The sequence below is a fragment of the Haematobia irritans genome, chromosome 5 (genome assembly GCF_050003625.1).
Source record: "Haematobia irritans isolate KBUSLIRL chromosome 5, ASM5000362v1, whole genome shotgun sequence".
Lineage (NCBI taxonomy): Eukaryota > Metazoa > Arthropoda > Insecta > Diptera > Muscidae > Haematobia > Haematobia irritans.
The window spans coordinates 66,704,241-66,726,018 of NC_134401.1; the positions used below are offsets into that span (position 1 = coordinate 66,704,241).

The following is a 21,778-nucleotide window of genomic DNA, read 5'->3' on the forward strand; positions in this document are numbered from 1 at the left end:
ACCAGACTTCAATGATTTAGAAAAAATAATCTTTAAGGGCAATATTAAAGATCTTGAGCATTTCCTAAGTAGAAACGATGAAAGTCCATCAATATCATTACGAAAAGATATTGAAAGTTTATCAATAGCCGCCAGGACATCATTATCATCAATACAAATCTTAGAAAGATTATCACAAGAAGAAATATCAGTAAAATTAGCTTCATCGAATGTTATCAAATTTTCATTGAAGTTCGCCATGAAAATTTTCTGAAAAGTTCCGCCGATTCATACATCGAATTAGAAGACACGCCGTCAAAGGCAACAGTAGCAAGAATAGATGAAATACATCTTTTCGACTTTATAAAAGACCAAAACCGTTTTGGATTACTTTTAATAGAATCATTATAACCCAAAATATACTGGTTATAAAAAATTTGGCTTAGCTCTAGGAACATTGTCCAACAAAATATTATTGACAATACCAAGAAAACATTAACTAAAATAAAGCTAAATTGGCTTTAATGAAATAGAAGGTTCACTTTTTTTTGAGTGTAGATTTAAAGTCAGAAGCTGCACCTTTGGCTCGGAATCAATACCAAAATCCTTAAGTGAAGCTCAAAATCTTTGGATCCGAGTAAATAAGTAGAAACACATTCTTGATCAGGATATAATTTGTTGACTACGAAAGCTTATTATTTTAAACAGTTCCTGTAGTGTTAAAATCGTCTGCCACTGACGATTAGCTAAAGATTATCCCACCAATATACACAATGGGTGACAAAAGAAATATCTAAATTATTGAGTTTAAGTATTTAACTGTTCAAACAATAGTCAATAACTTCCAGAAGAACAATAGTGTTGAAAATAGGCCATGCAGTGGACGCCCACATAAACTTAATCGTCGAGAGGGGATAAAAATCCTAAAGTACACGCGAAAAAATTAATTATGTCTAATAAATTTTCTTGAATTTGTTGAAAAATATTTACTTACTTTTGTGATATCGGCGTGATGCCAGCGTTTGTAATAAGGTTTAGTTAAAATTTTCTAAACTTAACTAAATATGACAAATTGAACCTTGGCAAGAGGTGAATTTTTCAACAGGATCCCAAGCACACCGTTCATGTTGTGAAAGACTGGTTACTATATTATGCCACTTGTCAACTTAATTGTGGCGGTCCAACCACACCCTCAAAAAAATCGCTTCTCTAACATATGTTCCAAACATATTTTGCAGGAAGCACATATATTATTGGATACTGCCGAAACATTACTATGTTTGTTTTATGTGAACATATTATATGTTTGGAAGCAGTTTGAGCCCAAAAATATTATATGCTTGGGAGAATTTTCCCCAAAGAAGATTGTGTTCATTCCCTCACATAATTTTCACTTCCACGAAATTTGTTAGTTCTTGGCACCTTTTTCTGTAATTCAAATAATGTTGAAGAAATTATTCAATTTTATAAATTTTTAAAATTTTACCTTTCGCCTAGACGGAGAATTGAACCGAGGACCATACAGTTTGTAAGCTAACACACTATCCACTGGGCTACGTAGCTGTTATAGTCACCAGTAGACAATTATTATCGTTGGACAATATATTATTTTTTTATTGCAAATATAACAATTTTGTAACAAAAAACTGTTTTTGGTATAAAAGTTTGAAATTTTGGAAGGAATTCAAAAACTCTAATAAAAGAAGAACGTGAAGTCGAGTATAAACATACAAATAATTTCATAATATACACATACATTTATTTAGTCGTGAACAGTTTTTCACTAGCAGTTAACTCCATTTTAAATGCATTTAAAACTTATCGTGTTTGTACTTAAAATCATTTTTACCTTTAAGGCCGGTATTAACTTTGCATTATCGCTCTAAAATGACCCTGTTTTGCCTTTTACTTTTCTTTAATAATTTATTTTAAAGAAAGTAAACTTTTTCAATTGCTTTAGGTGCAAAACTAGAACTTAATGCCCGCTATTATTTTTGAAGGTGTCCGTCCAACTCCTCTTGGACTACTTATTAATAAAGAGGAACTAAACTTTGTTTTTATACATTTTACTGTTTACTTTTTCACTATTTCCTCCTTTTTTCATTTTACTGTCCCAACTCTTTCGTTTTTTTGAAGACCCCTTTGTAATTTTTGTATATTAACCACCGTTTTTTTTTAATTTCCTTTGCCTGAATATTTTGACTTATTCCTCGTACGTTCCGATTTCTTTTAACGAACCAAGAAAAAAATTGTGCCCATAATGCCAAAATGATAAACAAAGCACATGTCCACACATACATAAAATGCTGCTCTCAAGGCGAAAACACCCGCTGTTTGTTTTTAATGTCTATTCTCTTGGTTCCGAATGTCTATTCTCTTTACTCCAAATACTCATTCTAATAATCAAATTAAATAATTTTTAGACTTAAGCATATCAAATTTTTGGCCTTATCATAAAACAGTTTTCCGAAACAACATACAAGCGGTTTCACAGAAATTGCTCTCTTTTGATTCTCTCGCTGTGTTATTCTATTTCTTTCTCTATACTCTCTCTCTCTCTCTGTCACTCTCTGAATAAAATATCACAACATATATATGTTTACTCGGAATTTGTAAATTTATATATGTTTACATTCACACATATTATTCTCATGAAACATTCATGCCCCAAACATAATATATATTCTAACATATTAACATATGTGTCCCAAACATTTAGAGTTAGTTTAGGAACATTATATGTTTGCACTTAAATATATTGTGTTTAAAAATACTGTCCGAAACATTTTGTTTATATCGGAACTTATGAAAAACATATTTTTCTAACAGTGCTAATACTAATTTAAGCAAACATTTACCTTAAGTACCTCGTTGAAGTTAATTAACTATTTAGTATTATGTCGTACATATAATACATAGGTTTTTGTTGTGTATTAATAAAAACAGGCTCACAACAATACCCTTAATTTCGTCTTTGTTTCACTATACCCTCGTCTAACAGCATGAATGGATGCAGTGCGTGGACTTTTGTCGCCCACTGTACATAAAAAAAATTATATCATCAATTAATATGTATGAGAATGGTTGATTCAATTCGGATGCATTTGTTTAGAAATATATATCTTGACAAAGGGTTTATATCATATAATGTGAAATATTTAGAAATATTACGTTATGTTTATATGATCCTGAAATAGATGATAGTGTTTTACAATTCCGCTTCGAATAGGACTCATACAAGTTCGAGAAAAGCCAACCAACATTTCATAAAAGTATTTTCAGTATGTGACCCCATCTCTAGGACTGGTCACCATGTGTGCAAGTTGAAATATGCGTTCATAAAATCTTTGTTCGCATTCCAATCAATTCATTGAATCTCATTGTTATCTCTTCTTATTCGTCTTCCTCTTCTATTTATTAATTATCTTAGAGCAACGAAATCCGGATGTAATGTTTGCTCCATTCTTTCAGATTTTTTAGTTTCTTGTTCCCTTCTTCCCTTTTCAAAAAATAAGAGGAATTTAAGTTGTGCACCCTCAAAAAAATCGTTTCTGTAACATATACTCCCAAACACAATTTGTTTCAAGCATATAAATTTTTGGGTATTGCCCAAACATTTATATATTTGATTTCTTCCAATATATAATATGTTTGAAAGCATATTGGTCTAAACAATATAATATGTTTGGGTAGTCTAATTTTCAAACATTATGTATTTTTCCATCCAAATTCAATAATGTTGTCTTCCAAAAAACTATATGTTATTATGTCAACATATAATATGTTTGGAAACATTTTGAACCCAAAAATATTATATGCTTAGAAGAATTTTCTCCCAAAGAAGATCGTGCTCAATTTTTTTTCTGCCTAATGTGGGAATATACCCTCACATTTTTCTCACTTCCATGAGTTTTTTAGTTCTTAGGACCTTTTTCTGTAATACAACCATTGTAGAAGAAATTATTAAATTTTATAATTTTTTTAAATTTTACCTTTTGCCGGACGGGGATTCGAACAGCGGACCACACAGTTTGTAAGCCAGCACACTAACCACTGGGCTACGTAGCTGTTATGGTCATCAAGAGATAATTATCGTTATAAGTCATATTTATATAGCATAGCTTGCGGCGCCCACGAGCCGATGCAAACATAACATTGTTTAACAACATAACATTGTTAAATATACATTTGTTGGCGACGTGGAGCAGTGGTTTGTACGTCCGCCTTGCATGCCAAGGGTCCTGGGTTCGATCCTTGCTTCGACCGACACCATTTTATTTTTATTTTTTTTTTACATATATTTTTTTACGCATATTCAAATACGTTCGGAATATCCCGAAAAGGTGTTCAACATTACATACTACTATATTAACTTTTTACTACGAAACTGTAAAGTGTGTCTTATAAAAGACTTAAATTCAGAAAAGAACAGTGCTTGATATAAACGAAATGGACTTATTTCCAATCATATATTATTTTTTATTGCAAAAATAAAAAAATTGTAACAAAACAGGGTTTTGTACACAAGTTTGAAATTTTCGAAGAAATTCAAAAAACTCTTACAAAGGAAGAATGTGAAGTCGAGTAATATATAAATATTTTTCCATCGAATCCTAAAGTTAACGATAACCATTCAAAAGCACATTATATTTAAATTCGAAACAATAATTTTACAACCAACACATAAATTTATTTAGGTGTGAACAATTGTTTGCTTTCTTTAATAATTTATTCTAAAGAAAATAAACTTATTCAATTGTTGCTTTGGATAATTCCCCACCAAGTTATACTACAATTTGCCTAAAAAAGTTATAATGTTATTCTGGTTTTACCGATGCGAGTTTTGCCGTTAAAATGAGAAATAATTTTAGTGGCAAAACTCAAACTCAATGTCCGCTTTTATTTTCGAAAGTATCCGTCAACTCCTCTTGGACTACTTATTAATAAAGAGAAACTTTATAGATCTTACTGTTTAATTTTTCACTATTTCCCAATGTTTTCATTTTACTGTAACAACTCTAAAAAGAGTACACTGAAAAAAATATTTCATGTCCTTAAAATAAGAATACAAATTTTGCTTAGCTTAGACGACGCATTTCTCTAATATAACGTTTTTACCATGTTCAAAAGTCGATAATGTTTTCAATGAAGTCGTGTTGTCTTTATAATTAAGTGATTTGACTTGAAAATGGGTATCATAACATGAAAGAAAAAATTTTGAACTAAGGTCAACTTGACTTTAATAATTCAGAAGAAATCTTTAAAACTAATGAAATTGTCTTTAAATTTGTTGCATTTTTGCATCTTGACTACAAAGCAAACATCGTAAAAAATAGGACATGTTTTTCAACACTTTATTTTAAAGACGTTTTTACTTGAAACATAGCACACTTTCTACAGTCTTGTTTTTAACGGACTTTTTATAGCATATGAAAAAAGCGAAAAAAATAAAATTTGCTTTGTTTGAATATTTTGACTTACTCGTCCTACACTCGAAAAAAAGTGAACTCTCTATTTTACTAAAGCCAATTTAACTTTATTCTTGTTCATAGAAATATTATGTTTGGAGAAAGTTTTCTTTACTCTAATACTTTTTTGTGTACGTTAGTTAAATTAACTAAAACCGAGGAAAAAAATATACTCAAATGAAGCATAAAGATTAACTAAATTCGTGTCTTCCACAAAATAGTTCAGAATTTCTTTAAATTTGTAAATTTTACCAAAGGTTAGGTTAGGTTATGTGGCAGCCCGATGTATCAGGCTCACTTAGACTATTCAGTCCATTATGATACCACAGTGGTGAACTTCTCTCTTATCACTGAGTGCTGCCCGATTCCATGTTAAGCTCAATGACAAGGGACCTCCTTTTTATAGCCGAGTCCGAACGGCGTTCCACATTCCAGTGGAACCACTTAGAGAAGCTTTGAAACCCTCAGAAATGTCACCAGCATTACTGAGGTGGGATAATCCACCGCTGAAAAACTTTTTGGTGTTCGGTCGTAGCAGGAATCGAACCCACGACCTTGTGTATGCAAGGCGGGCATGCTAACCATTGCACCACGGTGGCTCCCTTTACCAAAAATGCGTCCATCGTGAACTTCGTATGCCACTAAAGACATTCTTGCAATTTTTAACTCCAAGTTTTTTCTTCAAACTACAAAATTTTCTTTAACAAGTAAAAAAAACTTAGTTATGTCTAATAAATTTTCTTGTATTTGTCGAAAAATATTTACTTATTTTTATGACATCGGCGTGATGCCAACCTTTGCAATACTTTTTAGTTAAAATTTTCTATAAATATTCAAAATTTTCTAAAATTAACCGAAAGTTTTCTTCCTGGTGGGTTCACTGTTTTTTCAGTGTACGTTCCGATTTGTGTTGACGAAACAAAAAAAGTGCCCGTAATGCGAAAATGATAAACAAAACGCATGCTTTTTTTTTGTAAATGTCTTTTCTCTTGGTTCCGAATGAATTTTCTCTCCGAATACTCATTTTAATCTTTTTACTTAAGCGTATACAATTTTTGGCGGTCTTATATCACAACTTATATATGTTTACTCCAAATTTGTAAATTTATACTTGTTTATATTCACACATAGTATTTTTCCAATCTTTAATGGAATTTTCTTTGTGTATATATATTTTTAAGGCGTCAATTGGTTACTTTCATTATTTTACTTCCAGCATACACTTTATGTCTCTCTTTCTAAACACATATATGTTTATAGTCTATTTCTAAATTAATATATGTTTGCATCCAAGCATATTATATTTACAAACATTTTATGTCCCAAACATAATATGTTCTAACATATTAACATATATATCCCAAACATATTATGCTAGTTTATGAACATTATATGCTTGCACTTAAAAATATTGTGTTTAAAAATTTGAGTTCCAAACATATAATTTTTACACCCAAACATATAAAAAACTGTCTTTTTCGTCCGTCTAGTAAGGATGAACTACTGTATGGTTAAAATGGTCATGATTTGGCACCAATGATTTTCTTCTTAACTTTTAGTTAATATTTTCTTCTATTAGAGGGTGTAATTTCGTGAACTGTAGTTAAAAAGTACAACAGGGCATTAAATTTTGCTGATTTTAACAACGCTTTGGGGAAATCTCAAAATGTGTAGCAAAATTTAGTTCAATTTTCGTACGAGTTAGTTTATTTTTCCTATAAAACAGTTTACTTTTTTGTCGGTGTAGTTAAATTTTCAAATTTTCTTATGTTTGCGGAATTTCCCACAACCCAATGAAATGTTCCCATTTTTTAAGTATGTCATAATTTCAATATGTTATGAACTAAAGCAAAAGAAAAATTCCGTGCGATTCCCAAAAATAGTACAGTATTTTACAATTACAATTTGGTTACAACTTGGCGCTAATGATTTTTTCTTTAATTTTAGTTCATCATAGCAATCGTTTAGTTTATGGCCTACAAAATACGATGGAAATAATAAGTACAATTTACTATAAAATTTTTTGTATGAGAAAATATTTTTTTCCGAAAATTTAACTTGGTGCTTTCAGAACCAAATTTAGTACTTTTTGATTTGCTTTAGGTGTGTTTTTTTTTAATTTGAAAAATATTTAGTTTGATTGACGAAATCTTTTCATACAAAAACTAGATTAGATTGTGAAAAGCTTAAGAAACTCATCTATGTTGTTTCTTAAGCTATATATATATATATATATATATATATATATATATATATATATATATATATATATATATATATATATATATATATATATATATATATATATATATATATATATATATATATATATATATATATATATATATATATATATATATATATATATATATATATATATATATATATATATATATATATATATATACACTTGTTAAAGAAAATTTTGTTGTTTGAAGGAAAAAATTCGAGTTCAAAATTACAAGAATGTCTGTAGTGACATACGAAGTTCAGATTGGCGCTTTATTGGTTAAATTTAAGAAATTCTGAGCTATTTTGTGAGAAGTTCGAATATAGTAAATCTTTGTACTTCATTTATGTATATTTTTTCCCAGTTTTTTAGTTAATTTAACTAACGTACGCAAAAAAAATATTAGGGTAAAGGAAACTTTCTCCAAACAAATTTATTTCACTAACTAAAATAAAGTTAAATTGGCTTTATTGAAATAGAGAGTTCACTTTTTTTGTGTGTGGTGTTAATTTTTAAAAATTTTCATTATCCTTCCATTTTCTTCAGCAAGATGTGTGAAAAATATACTTACGATGAATAAACAACTTAGGATAAGTCAAAATGTTGTTGTTGTTGTTTAATAGTTGACCTTTAAACTGCTAATTACATTTGTTTAGTTCGGCTTGAAGTCATGTGAATAAACTAAACAAGTCTTGAGCTATATTTTGTTAATTAATGAGTTAAATGTTTTCACTTTTTGTTTAAAGTAATTTTCCCTGAGGACTAGCATCGGAGATGTCTCGAAATATTGGATAATTTTAAATAAAAATTACAACTCATAAGTCAAAATGTTCAAAAGGCGAGTTAAAATAAATTACTGTCTTGTTCCATGTGGACATAAGTTTTATTCACAAAAACCATTATATTAAGAACTTTCATCGTATTTTTTTATAAGAAAGTACTTTTGCTTAAAGAAAGTTCACTTTTGTTGTTCCTTTAGTTATTTAATTTCTCTTTATTGTGGGAAGATGTATTTAAAAATAATTTATTCGTAGACATTTTAAAGAGAATGTTAACCACATTTTATTATCGGGTTTCCCAAAAAATAGTCAAGTTAACCAACATAATACACGTTTCTTTTAACTTGGTAGGGGTATATAAATCTTATGGTGTTGTAAAATTGATCTAAAATACGATGCCATAGATGAACTAAAATTTAAGAGAATTATAAACTAGACAAGCATAAACAAATATTAAGGGCCAAATCATGGTCAATTTGTACAACAGCTTAGTTCATTTTGCAATGGAAAATGTTCACTGTTGCTTCTTTCTATACAACAGTTTACTTTTTTTTCTGTGTATAATGTTGCTACGATGCAAACGAGAAGCAATTAAACGTCCTTTCCTTTAGAAAAATTCCGGCATTCGTGGATGACAACATCATCATTTTAGTTAGTTCAAAATAAGGATATAATCGTTTAGGTTTAACACTGGTAAAAAAAACTTTCATTACGAAGATATTTGATCACTTCCCAGAAGTCCACGATGTTTACAAACTCTTGAAAAATGGGTAACTTTCATTTAACATACACTCAAAAAAAAGTGAACTCTCTATTTCACTAAAGCCAATTTAACTTTATTTTAGTTCATGGAATTATTATGTTTGGAGAAAGTTTCCTTTACTCTAATAATTTTTTGTGCACGTTAGTTAAATTTACTAAACCCGAGGAAAAAAATATTCTCAAATGAAGCATAAAGATTAACTAAATTCGTGTCTTCCACAAAATAGTTCAGAATTTCTTTAAATTTGTAAATTTTACCAAAAATGCGTCCATCATGAACTTCGTATGTCACTAAAGACATTCTTGCAATTTTGAACTCCAAGTTTTTCCATCAAACTACAAAATTTTCTTTAACAAATGAAAAAACTTAGTTATGTCTAATAAATTTTCTTGAATTTGTCGAAAAATATTTACTTATTTTTATGACATCGGCGTGATGCCAACGTTTGTAATACTGTTTAGTTAAAATTTTCTACAAATATTCAAAATTTTCTAAAATTAACCGGAATTTTTCTTCCTGGTGGGTTCACTGTTTTTTCAGTGTACGTACAATACATATGAATCCTAACTTCATGGCCAACTAGATTTTGGGCAATCTTATAACTTTGGTTTTGATCAAAAAACCTAGCGCTTAGTATCGCGCAAAGAATATCGGACCTGTTTTTAAGGTAGAGTTTGTAAAAACTAAAATGCTGGCTGGTTGGTGGATCTCCATACCACAATTGACTACATACTAGGTACATCGGTAAAAAAAAAACTTGTAACGTCTATACTTAATAGATGTTAACATTATGTAACATAAGAATTGTTTAATCTGAAGTACATTTCCTACACTGAAATGGTCGTGAGCGTGATATACGAATGTGACTATTCAAAAATAAGAGATGTCTTCTTTCAAGAGGGGATAAAGAAATGAAAGAAATACGGTCGTGAGCGTGATATACGAATGTGACTATTCAAAAATAAGAGATGTATTCTTTCAAGAGCTGAAAAACTTTTTGGTGTTCGGCCGAAACTGGGTTTGAACCCACGACCCTATGTATGCAAGGGGGCCATGCTAGGATCTATAAATTTAAAATTAGATCTTTATTTCAGTTTTTGTTTACTTTTTAAGATATATCAACCAGGGCTGTGGAGTCGGAGTCTGAAGATTTTGCTGGAGTCGGAGTCGTGTAAATTTTGCTCGACTCCGACTCCGGCGAAACAACATTTGAAAAACACTTCATATCTTTGTAACTAAAGAAATATTTCGATAAATTAGATTAATCGAATAACAAAAAACGAAGTACTGGATTTCAGGCCATTCAAAGTGTATTTATATGGGTGAAATTTCACGGTGATATAGGTTTTACTAGAATATGGGCTGAATTGATCAATTGTATAGTCCATTTTTAACATATTAAACTATCGGTTTTTAACCCTATACACACTGAAAAAAATATTGTCGTGAGACCAAAGATTTCATGTCCTTAAATTACGAACGCGTTTTTTTGCTTAACATAAAAGACGCATTTTTCTGATATAAAGTTTTTTTCCTTGTCCGAAAGACCATGAACTTTTCTATAATTAAGTGAAATTAAAAATGGGTATCTTAAAATGAAAGAAAATTTTGTTTGACTATAGTGAACTTATCTTTAATAATTGTGAAAAATTCTTTAAATTTAAAGAAATTTTCTGTAAATTTGTTGTCTTTTTGCATCTTGACAACAAAGCAAAAGAGCGTTTAAAAATAGGAGACGTGTTTCAGCACTTTATTTTAAAGACGATTTTTACTTGATACATAGCATTGATTTCTACTTGAACTCGAGTCTGAATTTGAAAAGGTAAGTTGTCGTTAACATGTTTTTAAAGAACTATAATTGCACATGAAGAAAAAAACAGAATAAATGAATAAATTCACATTTGCTGCCTAGAATAAAGTACGCAAAACTTAAATTTAAAAGACAATTCTGTCTTAAAAGTATCCTTACTTCAATTGTCCGTTTTTTTGGCTCGGAATCAATAACAAAATCATTAGTATAACGACAAAATCTTTGTTACTGGGCATGCTTTTTTCAGTGTATGCTCTTGATAAAAGTACAATTTTAAGGCAATATAGCAGTAGAATCTAACGTTCTGAATTTTTTGCAGGCATGTCGAGATGGAAGATGGTTCATACCGGACAATTTTGTGATATAGCACCTACATATAAACCCATCTCCGATTTGTTTTAAGAAATTTTAACCAGTCTAAAATTTTCATAAGATTTGTCAGAAATTTTGAGTTATTTGAGATCCATAAATATATGCGGAAATTTCCCGTCGGCCCAAATATTGTATATGGAGGTAATTACTTGAGAAATCTCCATATACACCCGATGTCCTTGAAAGCTGTAATTTTAAATTAAACCTCTGCCAATGTACCATCTGAGGCGGTCTTTTTGGAGAAAGTTTGTTTATCAAAGCCACTCGAAATTCTTTACATTAAATTAATGGCCTCTAATGTCCATAACTGATAGACCATTTATAAATCGATGTTTCACCATTTTACTTTTATAGAAACAATATTCGTAACTGTCCACACTAAAAAAATATATTGTCGTGAGGTCAAAGATTTCATGTCTTTAAAATACGAATGCAAATTTTGCTTAGCATAGAAGACGCATTTCTCTAGTATAAAGTTTTTTTCCTTGTCCAAAAGTCGATAAACTTTTCAATGAGGTCGTATTGTCCTTATAACATAATTAAGTGATTTCACTTAAAAAAGGGTATCATAACATGAAAGAAAAAATGTTTGGACTAAGGTCAACTTGACTTTAATAATTCAGAAAATTCTTTAAATTTAATAAAATTGTCTTTAAATTTGTTGTCTTTTTGCATCTTGACTATTTACAAAGTAAAAAATCGTTCAAATATAGGACATGTTTTCCAACACTTTATTTTAAAGACTTTTTTACTTGAAACATAGCATAGTTTTTAGTGGAAGTCGAGTCTTAATTTGGAAAATTAAGTTGTTGTTAACTCGTTTTTAAAGGACTTTGATAGCATATGAAGAAAAAAAGCTGAAAAAGCGAAAAATGAAAATTTGCTTCCTAGAAGCAAACCCAAATTTAAATTGTGTCTTAAAAGTATCCTTAATTGTATTCTCCGCTTCTTTGGCTCGGAATCAATACCAAAATTTTTAAAGTAAAGACATAATCTTTGGAAACGAACATGCTTTTTTTTCAGTGCAGCTATTCCTGTCATCTGTTGTATGGTAGTGGTTATTTAAAATTCCGCCCGTCCCAATTTATGGCAGTTTATGTTTGTTTTATATATCCGACACATTACATTTTTTAATATCTAAACTTTCTATCTGATTAGCCCGACATTTAGATTTTTGTGTATTTTCTTTTTTATACAGATTTATTTTTTATAAAATGCCTATATAGACCAACACCAGGATTTTACTTCTTAAACTTCTGGAAGCCTAATTATTTTTTGAAATTTTGTGTTTTTATAAATTCATATTCTGGAGATTGTTGTTACCTACCCCTATTTTGATGTGGTCTCTATATAGTCTTATGTCGTATTTTAATTTATTGACCTGAGGTTTGTCGTCGAGTCGGATCAAAAATTAAAATTAGAGTTCTTTTGGACATATAAACACATATGGCAAAATAGAATACTTATATCGGTCTATTTTTGGAACACTACACCTTAAAATTACAATTGGAATACTGTGAGATTTAAGTACACCACCTGGAGTCGACTCCGGAGTCGGAGTGGAGGCTAATAAGAAATGCTGGAGTCGGAGCCGGAGTCGAGCAAAATTGACTCGACTCCACAGCCCTGATATCAACTGTACAACTAAAGGTCAGTTCAAAACTCCTAATTATAACAAATACTTCAAAGCAAAAACTGTTTTCTTAAATTCAAAAATAACTTTAAGCCAAAGATGCATAATCCTTAAATTATATATTAGCATAATTTTGAAGCTTTTCTATCTTTAAACCAAATATTCAATATCTTAGTTCATTTCATGATGGGTAAAGTCGAAAACTAGAATTTACAATTGAAAAACTATTTTTTCGGTAGCAATGCATCTTCAGAAAAAATACGAGGGCGGTTCAGAAACTTCTTAGACTATCAATGAAAGAGAATAGTTAGTTTTTCCAAAATTTTTTTATTTTTCAATGTAATCTCCTGAAACTTCAATACACTTAGTCCAACGCTTTTCTAGCAATTCTATCCCTTGATTAAAATAGTTTTCCTCAAGGTCTTCAAAATAGTGGTTTACAACTGTAATTGCATCTTCATTTGAGGTAAACCGCTTGCCAGCAAGGAATTTTTTTAGATTTGGGAACAAGCAAAAGTCACTGGGAGCTAAATCGGGAGAATAAGGTGGGTGGTCAAGCAACTCGTACTTTACTTCGTTGATTTTAGCCATAGACATTATAATACATAGATGAACCATGGGTGTCAAACTATGTTTGACAGTTCCGAAGATTACGAATAAACGAGAAAAATAAGAGCACGCTTACAATCTCTTTCGTTTTCCTTTTTGTAGTTTGCCAATTTTACAAAATTAAAACGTTTATGATGCACCAGAGGATTTATAAATAAATTAATATATTAAAAGTTCATATTTGAACAAAAAATTGTGACCAAAACCGCGAAAATACGAAATTTAATTTTGAGCAGCATTGCTCTTTACGAACAACACAAAAGCAAATGCGCGAAAATTAATGTTTACGAACAGGGTATTATAAGTTAGTGCATATGTTTGTAACACCCAGAAGGAGACGAGATAAACACATGTTGTCTTTGGCAATAATGCTCAGGGTGGGTCCCTGAGTCGATATAACCATGTCCGTCTGTATGTGAACACATTTTTGTGATCAAAGTCTAGGTCGCAATTTAAGTCCAATCGCCTTCAAATTTGGCACATGTTCCTAATTTGGGTCAGAATAGAACCCTATTGATTTTGGAAGAAATCAGTTCAGATTTAGATATAGCTCCCATATATATCTTTCGCCCGATATGGACTTATATGGCCCCAGAAGCCAGATTTTTGGCCGAATTTGGTTGAAATTTTGCACTACACACAAAAAATTTTTTTTTGATTTCAAGCACGAAAATCGCGGATTCAAAACCAACACGATTTTCAATTAAAAATTTAATTGACTTTTGTCACGGAATCAATTAATTGTGTGATTGAATCAATTAAAAACGTGATTGATTTTTAACATAAAATTCAATCACAGTTTTAATTGAATCCATCAAAATTTTAATTAATTTCACGACAAAAATCAATCAACTATTTGATTCATTCAATTAAATAATTAATTGAAATTGGCTATAAATTTCATTCAAAAAAATTATATATTGCGTCCCCAAAATTGAATTTAGTTTTATTTTAAATAAAAGAAAATATGTGTTTCTTAATAAAAAATATTCAATATTTTATTATTTTTTGAATTATGCAATATAAATTTGGTTCTTCTCAGTTGTGTGTTTTGTTCTAGCATAACTTACACATACAATTACTATCAATTACAACTATAGGGTGAAAAAATAAACTATATAAATCATTATCGTCCTTATCATAATAATCATATCAGCATGTTCCTTCTAACATGTAGATGCGCCTAGATTTCCAATAAATCAGCAGCCTGTAAGCTAAATTAGCTTTTCTGAAAGTAAACAGAATAATTCGAATTTTATTTTGTTCAATTAAAAATCAAGAAAAATCAAGTTCAATTCTTAGTTCCAGGTTACAGATTTATAATCATCTTTTGCAGTTGTAGTCTTTTAGCATAAAAAGGTATATTAAGGAGCTCGGTAATTTAATTCCTTTCCAAAATGTCCACACATTGAAATCGTCTATTAAAATTTGAACCAATCAAAGACAAAAATAATGGGAAAGCAATGTAATATTTGGTATTATATTGATGATAACTTGTAAATTCTGGAAATAGAAAAAATATAAGTGGAAAATACATATTTTTATTATTTTCGGACATTTTTCATATTTTTAAATGCAAAAGAAAGAACTTTTTAACCATTACATAATTCAGCTCATTAGTTTATATATCAGATATACTGCTCTCTACTTGGGTTCAAACTGAAAAAGGCAGGTAAAACAAAAATTAATTTAATGCCAACGCTACTTCGCAACTTGAAGGTGAATCTTCCAACAAACCCATACCACTCTTGGTTTTAAGAAAACTAGGAGTGAAAAAAAATTATAATTTTAAAAGATCCATACGGTACCCACCTTTTGATTGCAAACATATTCTTATATAATTGACAAAATTATGGAGTTGATGGGATGGGGCACTAAAAGAAATGAATAAAAAATATATTATTTTATTTAGTTTAATGTAAACAGGCTTCAATGGAAAACGGTATTCACATTTCATAATTTCTTATCTTCAATAAACGTAGATTGTTTTCCATTTTTACAATACCACAAAACGCAAACACAGGTAATTTCAAATGCGTTCTGTCATATATTTTTCAAACCTTTACCACGTGGCCATTTGTTGTTGCACACTTTATTTATTTCAACCCTTTGCTATGATTTGTTGTTGCGTTCAAAATATTTATGCACACATTTTGAATGCAGCAGACAGAATGTCGCCAATCATGTTTTTCAATTTACGCGAAAAACAAAAACCCAACCATTCGTTACGAGTTACTTCCACAGACTGATCTCTCCATCATACATTGTTGAATAAATACACATTCTCTTGTTCTCTTTTCGCTCTTTACATTGCTCAAAATGATTCAATTTCAATCACAAAGGTGATTGGATCAATCACACGTGTAATTGGAAACGGAAAATTGTTCAATCACGTTTGTAATTGAAAATTATTTCCGAATTGATTAACAAAATGATTGAATCAATTAATATTTTAATTGGAAACGTAAAAAATATCAATCATTTTTTTAATTGGTTTTTATTCGGATTTGATTAAATAATTAATTGAATCAATTAACATATTAATTGAATACGTTTCCAAATTCAATTAAGTGTTTAATTGAAAGAAATTTGGTTATAATTTTTTGTGTGTAGGAGTGCAATTAGTAGTATAGTCAAGTGTGCAAAATTTGATTGAAATCGGTTCAGATTTAAATATAACTCCCATATATATCTTTCGCCCGATATGGACTAATATAGTCCGAAAAGCCAGAGTTTTGGCCTAATTTGGTTGAAATTTTGCACAGGGAGTAGAATTAGCACTGTAGCTATGCGTGCCAAATTTGGTTGAAATCGGTTCAGATTTAGATCAGAGATGGTCTGTATTAATCTTTTTTAGGTTTGTAAACGTCGTAAACGTCACATACGCGTCGAAAATGTAGAAAAAGTAACAAAAGTCGTAAACTGAAAATACTTTAATCGCGTCAGCTAGGCAGTGAATTCGATGATATCCAAGACGATGTTATGTGCGAAGAAGTTTCAATTCTTAGGAATGTTCACAATTTTCGGTTTTAGTCGCCACATTTTCCCTATTGCCTTTTGCACGAGTACAGGGTAACCGTGGATTTTCTCGTCCTTTCTTAGCTTTAGGTTCAGTCTCCTGTCCAATATAACCCCAAGGTATTTTGCACACTCACCAACGGGAATTTCGATACCACCTAAGAAAATAGACTTGACCATGGGAAAACTTTCACAAATTTCTGCAGAGACTCACAGTGAATGCTGTCAAACTAAATTAAAAATTGTTCAGGATTTCTTCTATTCAAAATTTGGTTTTCTACAGTAGGTTTACGACTTTTGCGACATACGTATTATACCGTCGCAAATGTATGTCGCAAAAGTCACAGTTTGTGACAGGCCAACCCTGATTTAGATATAGCTCCCATATTTATGTTTTCTGATTTCGACAAAAATGGTCAACTTCTAATACATATATATCGAGCGATAAATCATAAATAAACTTTGCGAAGTTTCCTTAAAATTGCTTCAGATTTAAATGTTTCCCATATTTATACCCTTCACCACTACTGTGGTACAGGGTATAATAAGTTTGTGCATTTGTATGTAACGCCAAGAAGGAAAAGTCTGAGACCCATCGTTTAGTATACCGATCGTCTTAGAATTAAATTCTGAGTCGATTTAGCGATGTCCGTCTGTCTGTCTGTCCGTCTGTCTGTCTGTCTGTTGATGTATTTTTGTGTGCAAAGTACAGCTCGCAGTTTTAGTCCCATTGTCCTAAAATTTGGTATGAGGTCCTGTTTCGGCTCAAAGACGATCCCTATTGATTTGGGAAAAAATCGGTTCAGATTTAGATATAGCTGCCATATATATTTTTCACCGATCTGGTCATAATTGGCGCGTATATCAACCGATCTTCCTCAAATTCCGTACATCCCAATATTTTATGAGTCTCGAATAACTTGCAAAATATCATCCAAATCGGTTCAGATTTAGATATAGCTCCCATATATAGCTTTCGCCCGATTTACACTCCTTTGTCCACAGAGGCCAATTTTTTGCTCCGATTTAGTTGAAATTTTGCATAGGGAGTAGAATTAGCATTGTAGCTATGCGTGCCAAATTTGGTTGAAATCGGTTCAGATTTAGATATAGCTCCCATATATAGCTTTCGCCCGATTTACACTCATATGACCACAGAGGCTAATTTTTTGCTCCGATTTAATTGAAATTTTGCACAGGGAGTAGAATGAGCATTGTAGCTATGCGTGCCAAATTTGGTTGAAATCGGTTCAGATTTAGATATAGCTCCCATATATATGTTTTTCTGATTTCGACAAAAATGGTCAAAATACCAACATTTTCCTTGTAAAATCGCCACTGCTTAGTCGAATAGTTGAAAAAATGACTCTAATTTTCTTAAACTTCTAATACATATATATCGAGCGATAAATCATAAATAAACTTTTGCGAAGTTTCCATAAGATTGCTTCAGGTTTAAATGTTTCCCATATTTTTTTACTAACATTGTGTTCCACCCTAGTCCATTAGCCGACTTAAATTTTGAGTCTATATATTTTGTAAAAGTCTATCAAATTGTGTCCAAATCGAGTGATATATAAATGTATGTATTTGGGACAAACCTTTATATATAGCACCCAACACATTTGACAGATGTGATATGGTATCGAAAATTTAGATCTATAAAGTGGTGCAGGGTATAATATAGTCGGCCCCGCCCGACTTTAGACTTTCCTTACTTGTTTTTTACTAACATTGTGTTCCACCCTAGTGTATTAGCCGACTTAAATTTTGAGTCTATAGATTTTGTAGAAGTCTATCAAATTCTGTCCAGATCGAGTGATATTTAAATGTATGTATTTGTGACAAACATTTATATATAGCCCCCCAACATATTTGACGGATGTGATATGGTATCGAAAATTTAGATCTACAAAGTGGTGCATGGTATAATATAGTCGGCCCCGCCCGACTTTAGACTTTTCTTACTTGTTTTAAAGAGAATAGTGGATCATCTATGTATTACAATGTCTATGATTTTAGCCATTGTTAAAACACTCTTGTGCGCTGGTGCGTTGTCTTGATGAAAAATTATTTTTTTGTGTTGTAAGACAGGAAGTTTTTCTCGAATTTGTACATTTAATTTATCCAAAAGGTTGCAATAGTACTCTGAATTTATTGTTTTACTTCTGCAGATAGTCAATCAATAAAATACCTTTGAAGTCCCAAATAACCGTTGCCATAACCTTACCAGCATATTGAATTGTTTTTGCCTTCTGTGGGGCACTTCCTCCAGCTTCAGTCCATTGTTTGGATTGTTCTTTTGTCTCTGGAGTACACGAGTAATTTTAATTAGATTTGATTGTGAAAATAGCAAATGGAATGGACTTATTAAATTGTTAAACATTTTAGGCCATTTTGTTGGTGCCTGCGGTCGAAATAAAACTTGTGATGCATGAACAACGCAGCTGGGTAGCCAAGGAAAGAAAAACTCACACTGCCAAGTTCACTCTTATTGAATGACTCTTAATACATAGATGATCCACTATTCTCTTTAAAAAAAATGTGTCAGTTCCAAAAATTAATTTTCTGACATTTCGTTTTGATTTTTTCGTAAAGAGTCAGTCCCAAACATTAATTTTCGCGCATTTGCTTTTGTGTTGTTCGCAAAGAGCAATGCTGCTCAAAATTAAATTTCGTATTTTCGCGGTTTTGGTCACAATTTTTTGTTCAAATATGAACTTTTAATATATTAATTTATTTATAAATCCTCTGATGCATCACAAACGTTCTAATTTTGTGTAAAATTGGCAAACTACAAAAAGGAAAACGAAAGAGATTGTAAGCGTGCTTTTATTTTTCACGTTTATTCTTAATCTTCGGAACTGTCAAACATAGTTTGACACCCATGGTTCATCTATGTATTATAATGTCTATGCTCTTTAGTAATAGTGCTGCATTCCCTTGGGATTCATGTCTACAAACACTTGTATTCAATTTTCTTTCGATACACAAACACCAGCACACCGCCTTCATAAAAATTATAAAATAGACATAAACAACAAGGTGAAACAAAGCGAAGAAAATACAAACCAATCCTAATGTACACAACAAAACAACGAACTCACCTAAAACGCAGACACCGAGACGATAATAAAAAAACATAATAATTCATAATTTATTACGTTGAGGACTCGCATCAATTTTATTTATTATCTGCCTCACTTAATCTCATGCCTGCACTCGCTCAAAAACGTCTATCTGCCCTTCGTTTTAATACTCGGGATTCTCGCCGTTACATTTGCTTATGTATATGTTTATTTGTGTTTTTTTTTTTTTTTTTCATCGGCCTATTACTTGTTGAAGATGATGGAGCAGTCTTGGGCATATTCCGGTAAAAAAAAACAAAAGCAAATGAACATAACTAACATATGTTGCTGGGCATTGCAAGACATGAAAATCTTAGATAGGTGAAAATATAAGGTTTCCTCTTTAAGGTGAGTACTATGTTTCGAGTTGGAAATCACTTTATTTTCGCGATTACTTTTCCTAAAATAATCAAAATTATAAATGAAAACAAACATAGTCCCGTAAAGTCTTACCGAAATCTAAAGGAACAACAAACTACGGATCAATTCAGTTAATTTAACTGCTTTATATTGAACTGTTTTAATGAAGTAAAACAGTTTAATGAATGAAGTAACCGCGAAAATTTCAACTCGAAAAGCGGACATTGTACTTACCTTTAAGGTTGAATTACACACCATGCGTCAATCCGTGCGTTGATGGAAGGGTTTAGTTTTTTCTGTTTGCCGCAGACTATTCGAGCTTTTGATTTCAAAGAGAAATTTCAACTCTTCATATGATACATGATTTTTGAAACCAACGATAAATTTGTTTAGCATAGAAAACACATTTCTCTGATATAACGGTTTTTCCATATCCTAAAGTCGATAAATGAGCAAAAGTTCTGCCCTAAAAGTCGACCTGATGGATCGAAATACTGGGGAATTCTTTGGCATGTCGGAGTTTTCTTAAGCCAAAGTCTTCTAAAGGAGGAAATATTTTGATAATCCTCGTGAAATACAAACTTTATAAGTACAGCCAAAATAGTCAGCGACTTACAATCAAAATAATTTTGAGGAAGCATCTCAAAGTTTAAATTATATCGGTCACTTCAAGCTATAAGATGTTGTCTTGGATAAAAAAAAAGAAAAAGAATGCAATATCGTCAAAATAAAGTTATTTAAAGGGTACACCCAAAAAAATATTATTAGATACATCAATCAATCGAATGCGCATCAAAGATGATAAATGCAATTTGAAAGCATGGTTTAATTTAAAAAGTTAACTAAGTAGCTAAACACACATAGAAAAAATACTTTCCTCATACTTTTCTCACAATGGACTGTAGTCTAATGGTTTATATCAGTGTTGCGCCTTTCTTGTTCGTTTTCACACGCAAACGGTGTTGTCATTGCAAGGGGTTTCGGCAACACTGTGGTAACACCATAAAATGTTGTATCATTTGTATGCAACACATTTTTCCCCAAACGAAATCACCATAAGTGAGTCTGACCCTTAATCGGGCTGCCACTTGAACCTAACCTCATAAAAGAAATTTTTCTCAAACGGAATTTCTAATAGAAAAATTTACCAGATTCTATTTTATTTGCTTTTAAAGAATATGTTTCTCAGACAAAAGAAATGTTTGATTGTCTAAAATGTTGTTCCTGAGAGACCTCTTCATTGTAGTGTAATACACTATAGGGCTGTTTTCTTTTAGTACTGGATACCCTAAGCCATGTCGGATTAAAAGAATACAGAGTACAATGTTTAAAGAATATGACTTGTGTTTGCACAAAAATTTTTGCCGTTCGCATATATGTGTTTTTAAGAATTTTAGAGTGCTGGAAAAAAAACCTAAAATCTAAAAATTTACCAACTACACTAGTTTACAAAATAGTTTTTTTAAATACATTTGATGAGATGTAACTTTTCATATTTTGATCTGCTAAATTTGAAAATAAAATTAAAAATTTTTTATGGAACAGTTTTTGAGATATCCCGTTGTTTTTAGCTTTTCGCTCTTTTTTCACTACACCAGGGAGAACACTATTTATAGAGTTCCAAATATA

At 30.9% G+C, this 21,778-nt stretch overlaps 2 protein-coding genes across 2 annotated transcripts in view; both read right to left on the reverse strand.

The window, feature by feature from the left end:
* The window catches only part of sli (slit guidance ligand), a 183,202-nt gene that overhangs the window by 94,065 nt on the left and 67,359 nt on the right, over nt 1–21,778 (reverse strand). The window lies entirely within an intron of this gene.
* The window catches only part of LOC142239767 (uncharacterized), a 45,501-nt gene that overhangs the window by 14,172 nt on the left and 9,551 nt on the right, over nt 1–21,778 (reverse strand). The gene's annotated exons all lie outside the window — the stretch shown is intronic.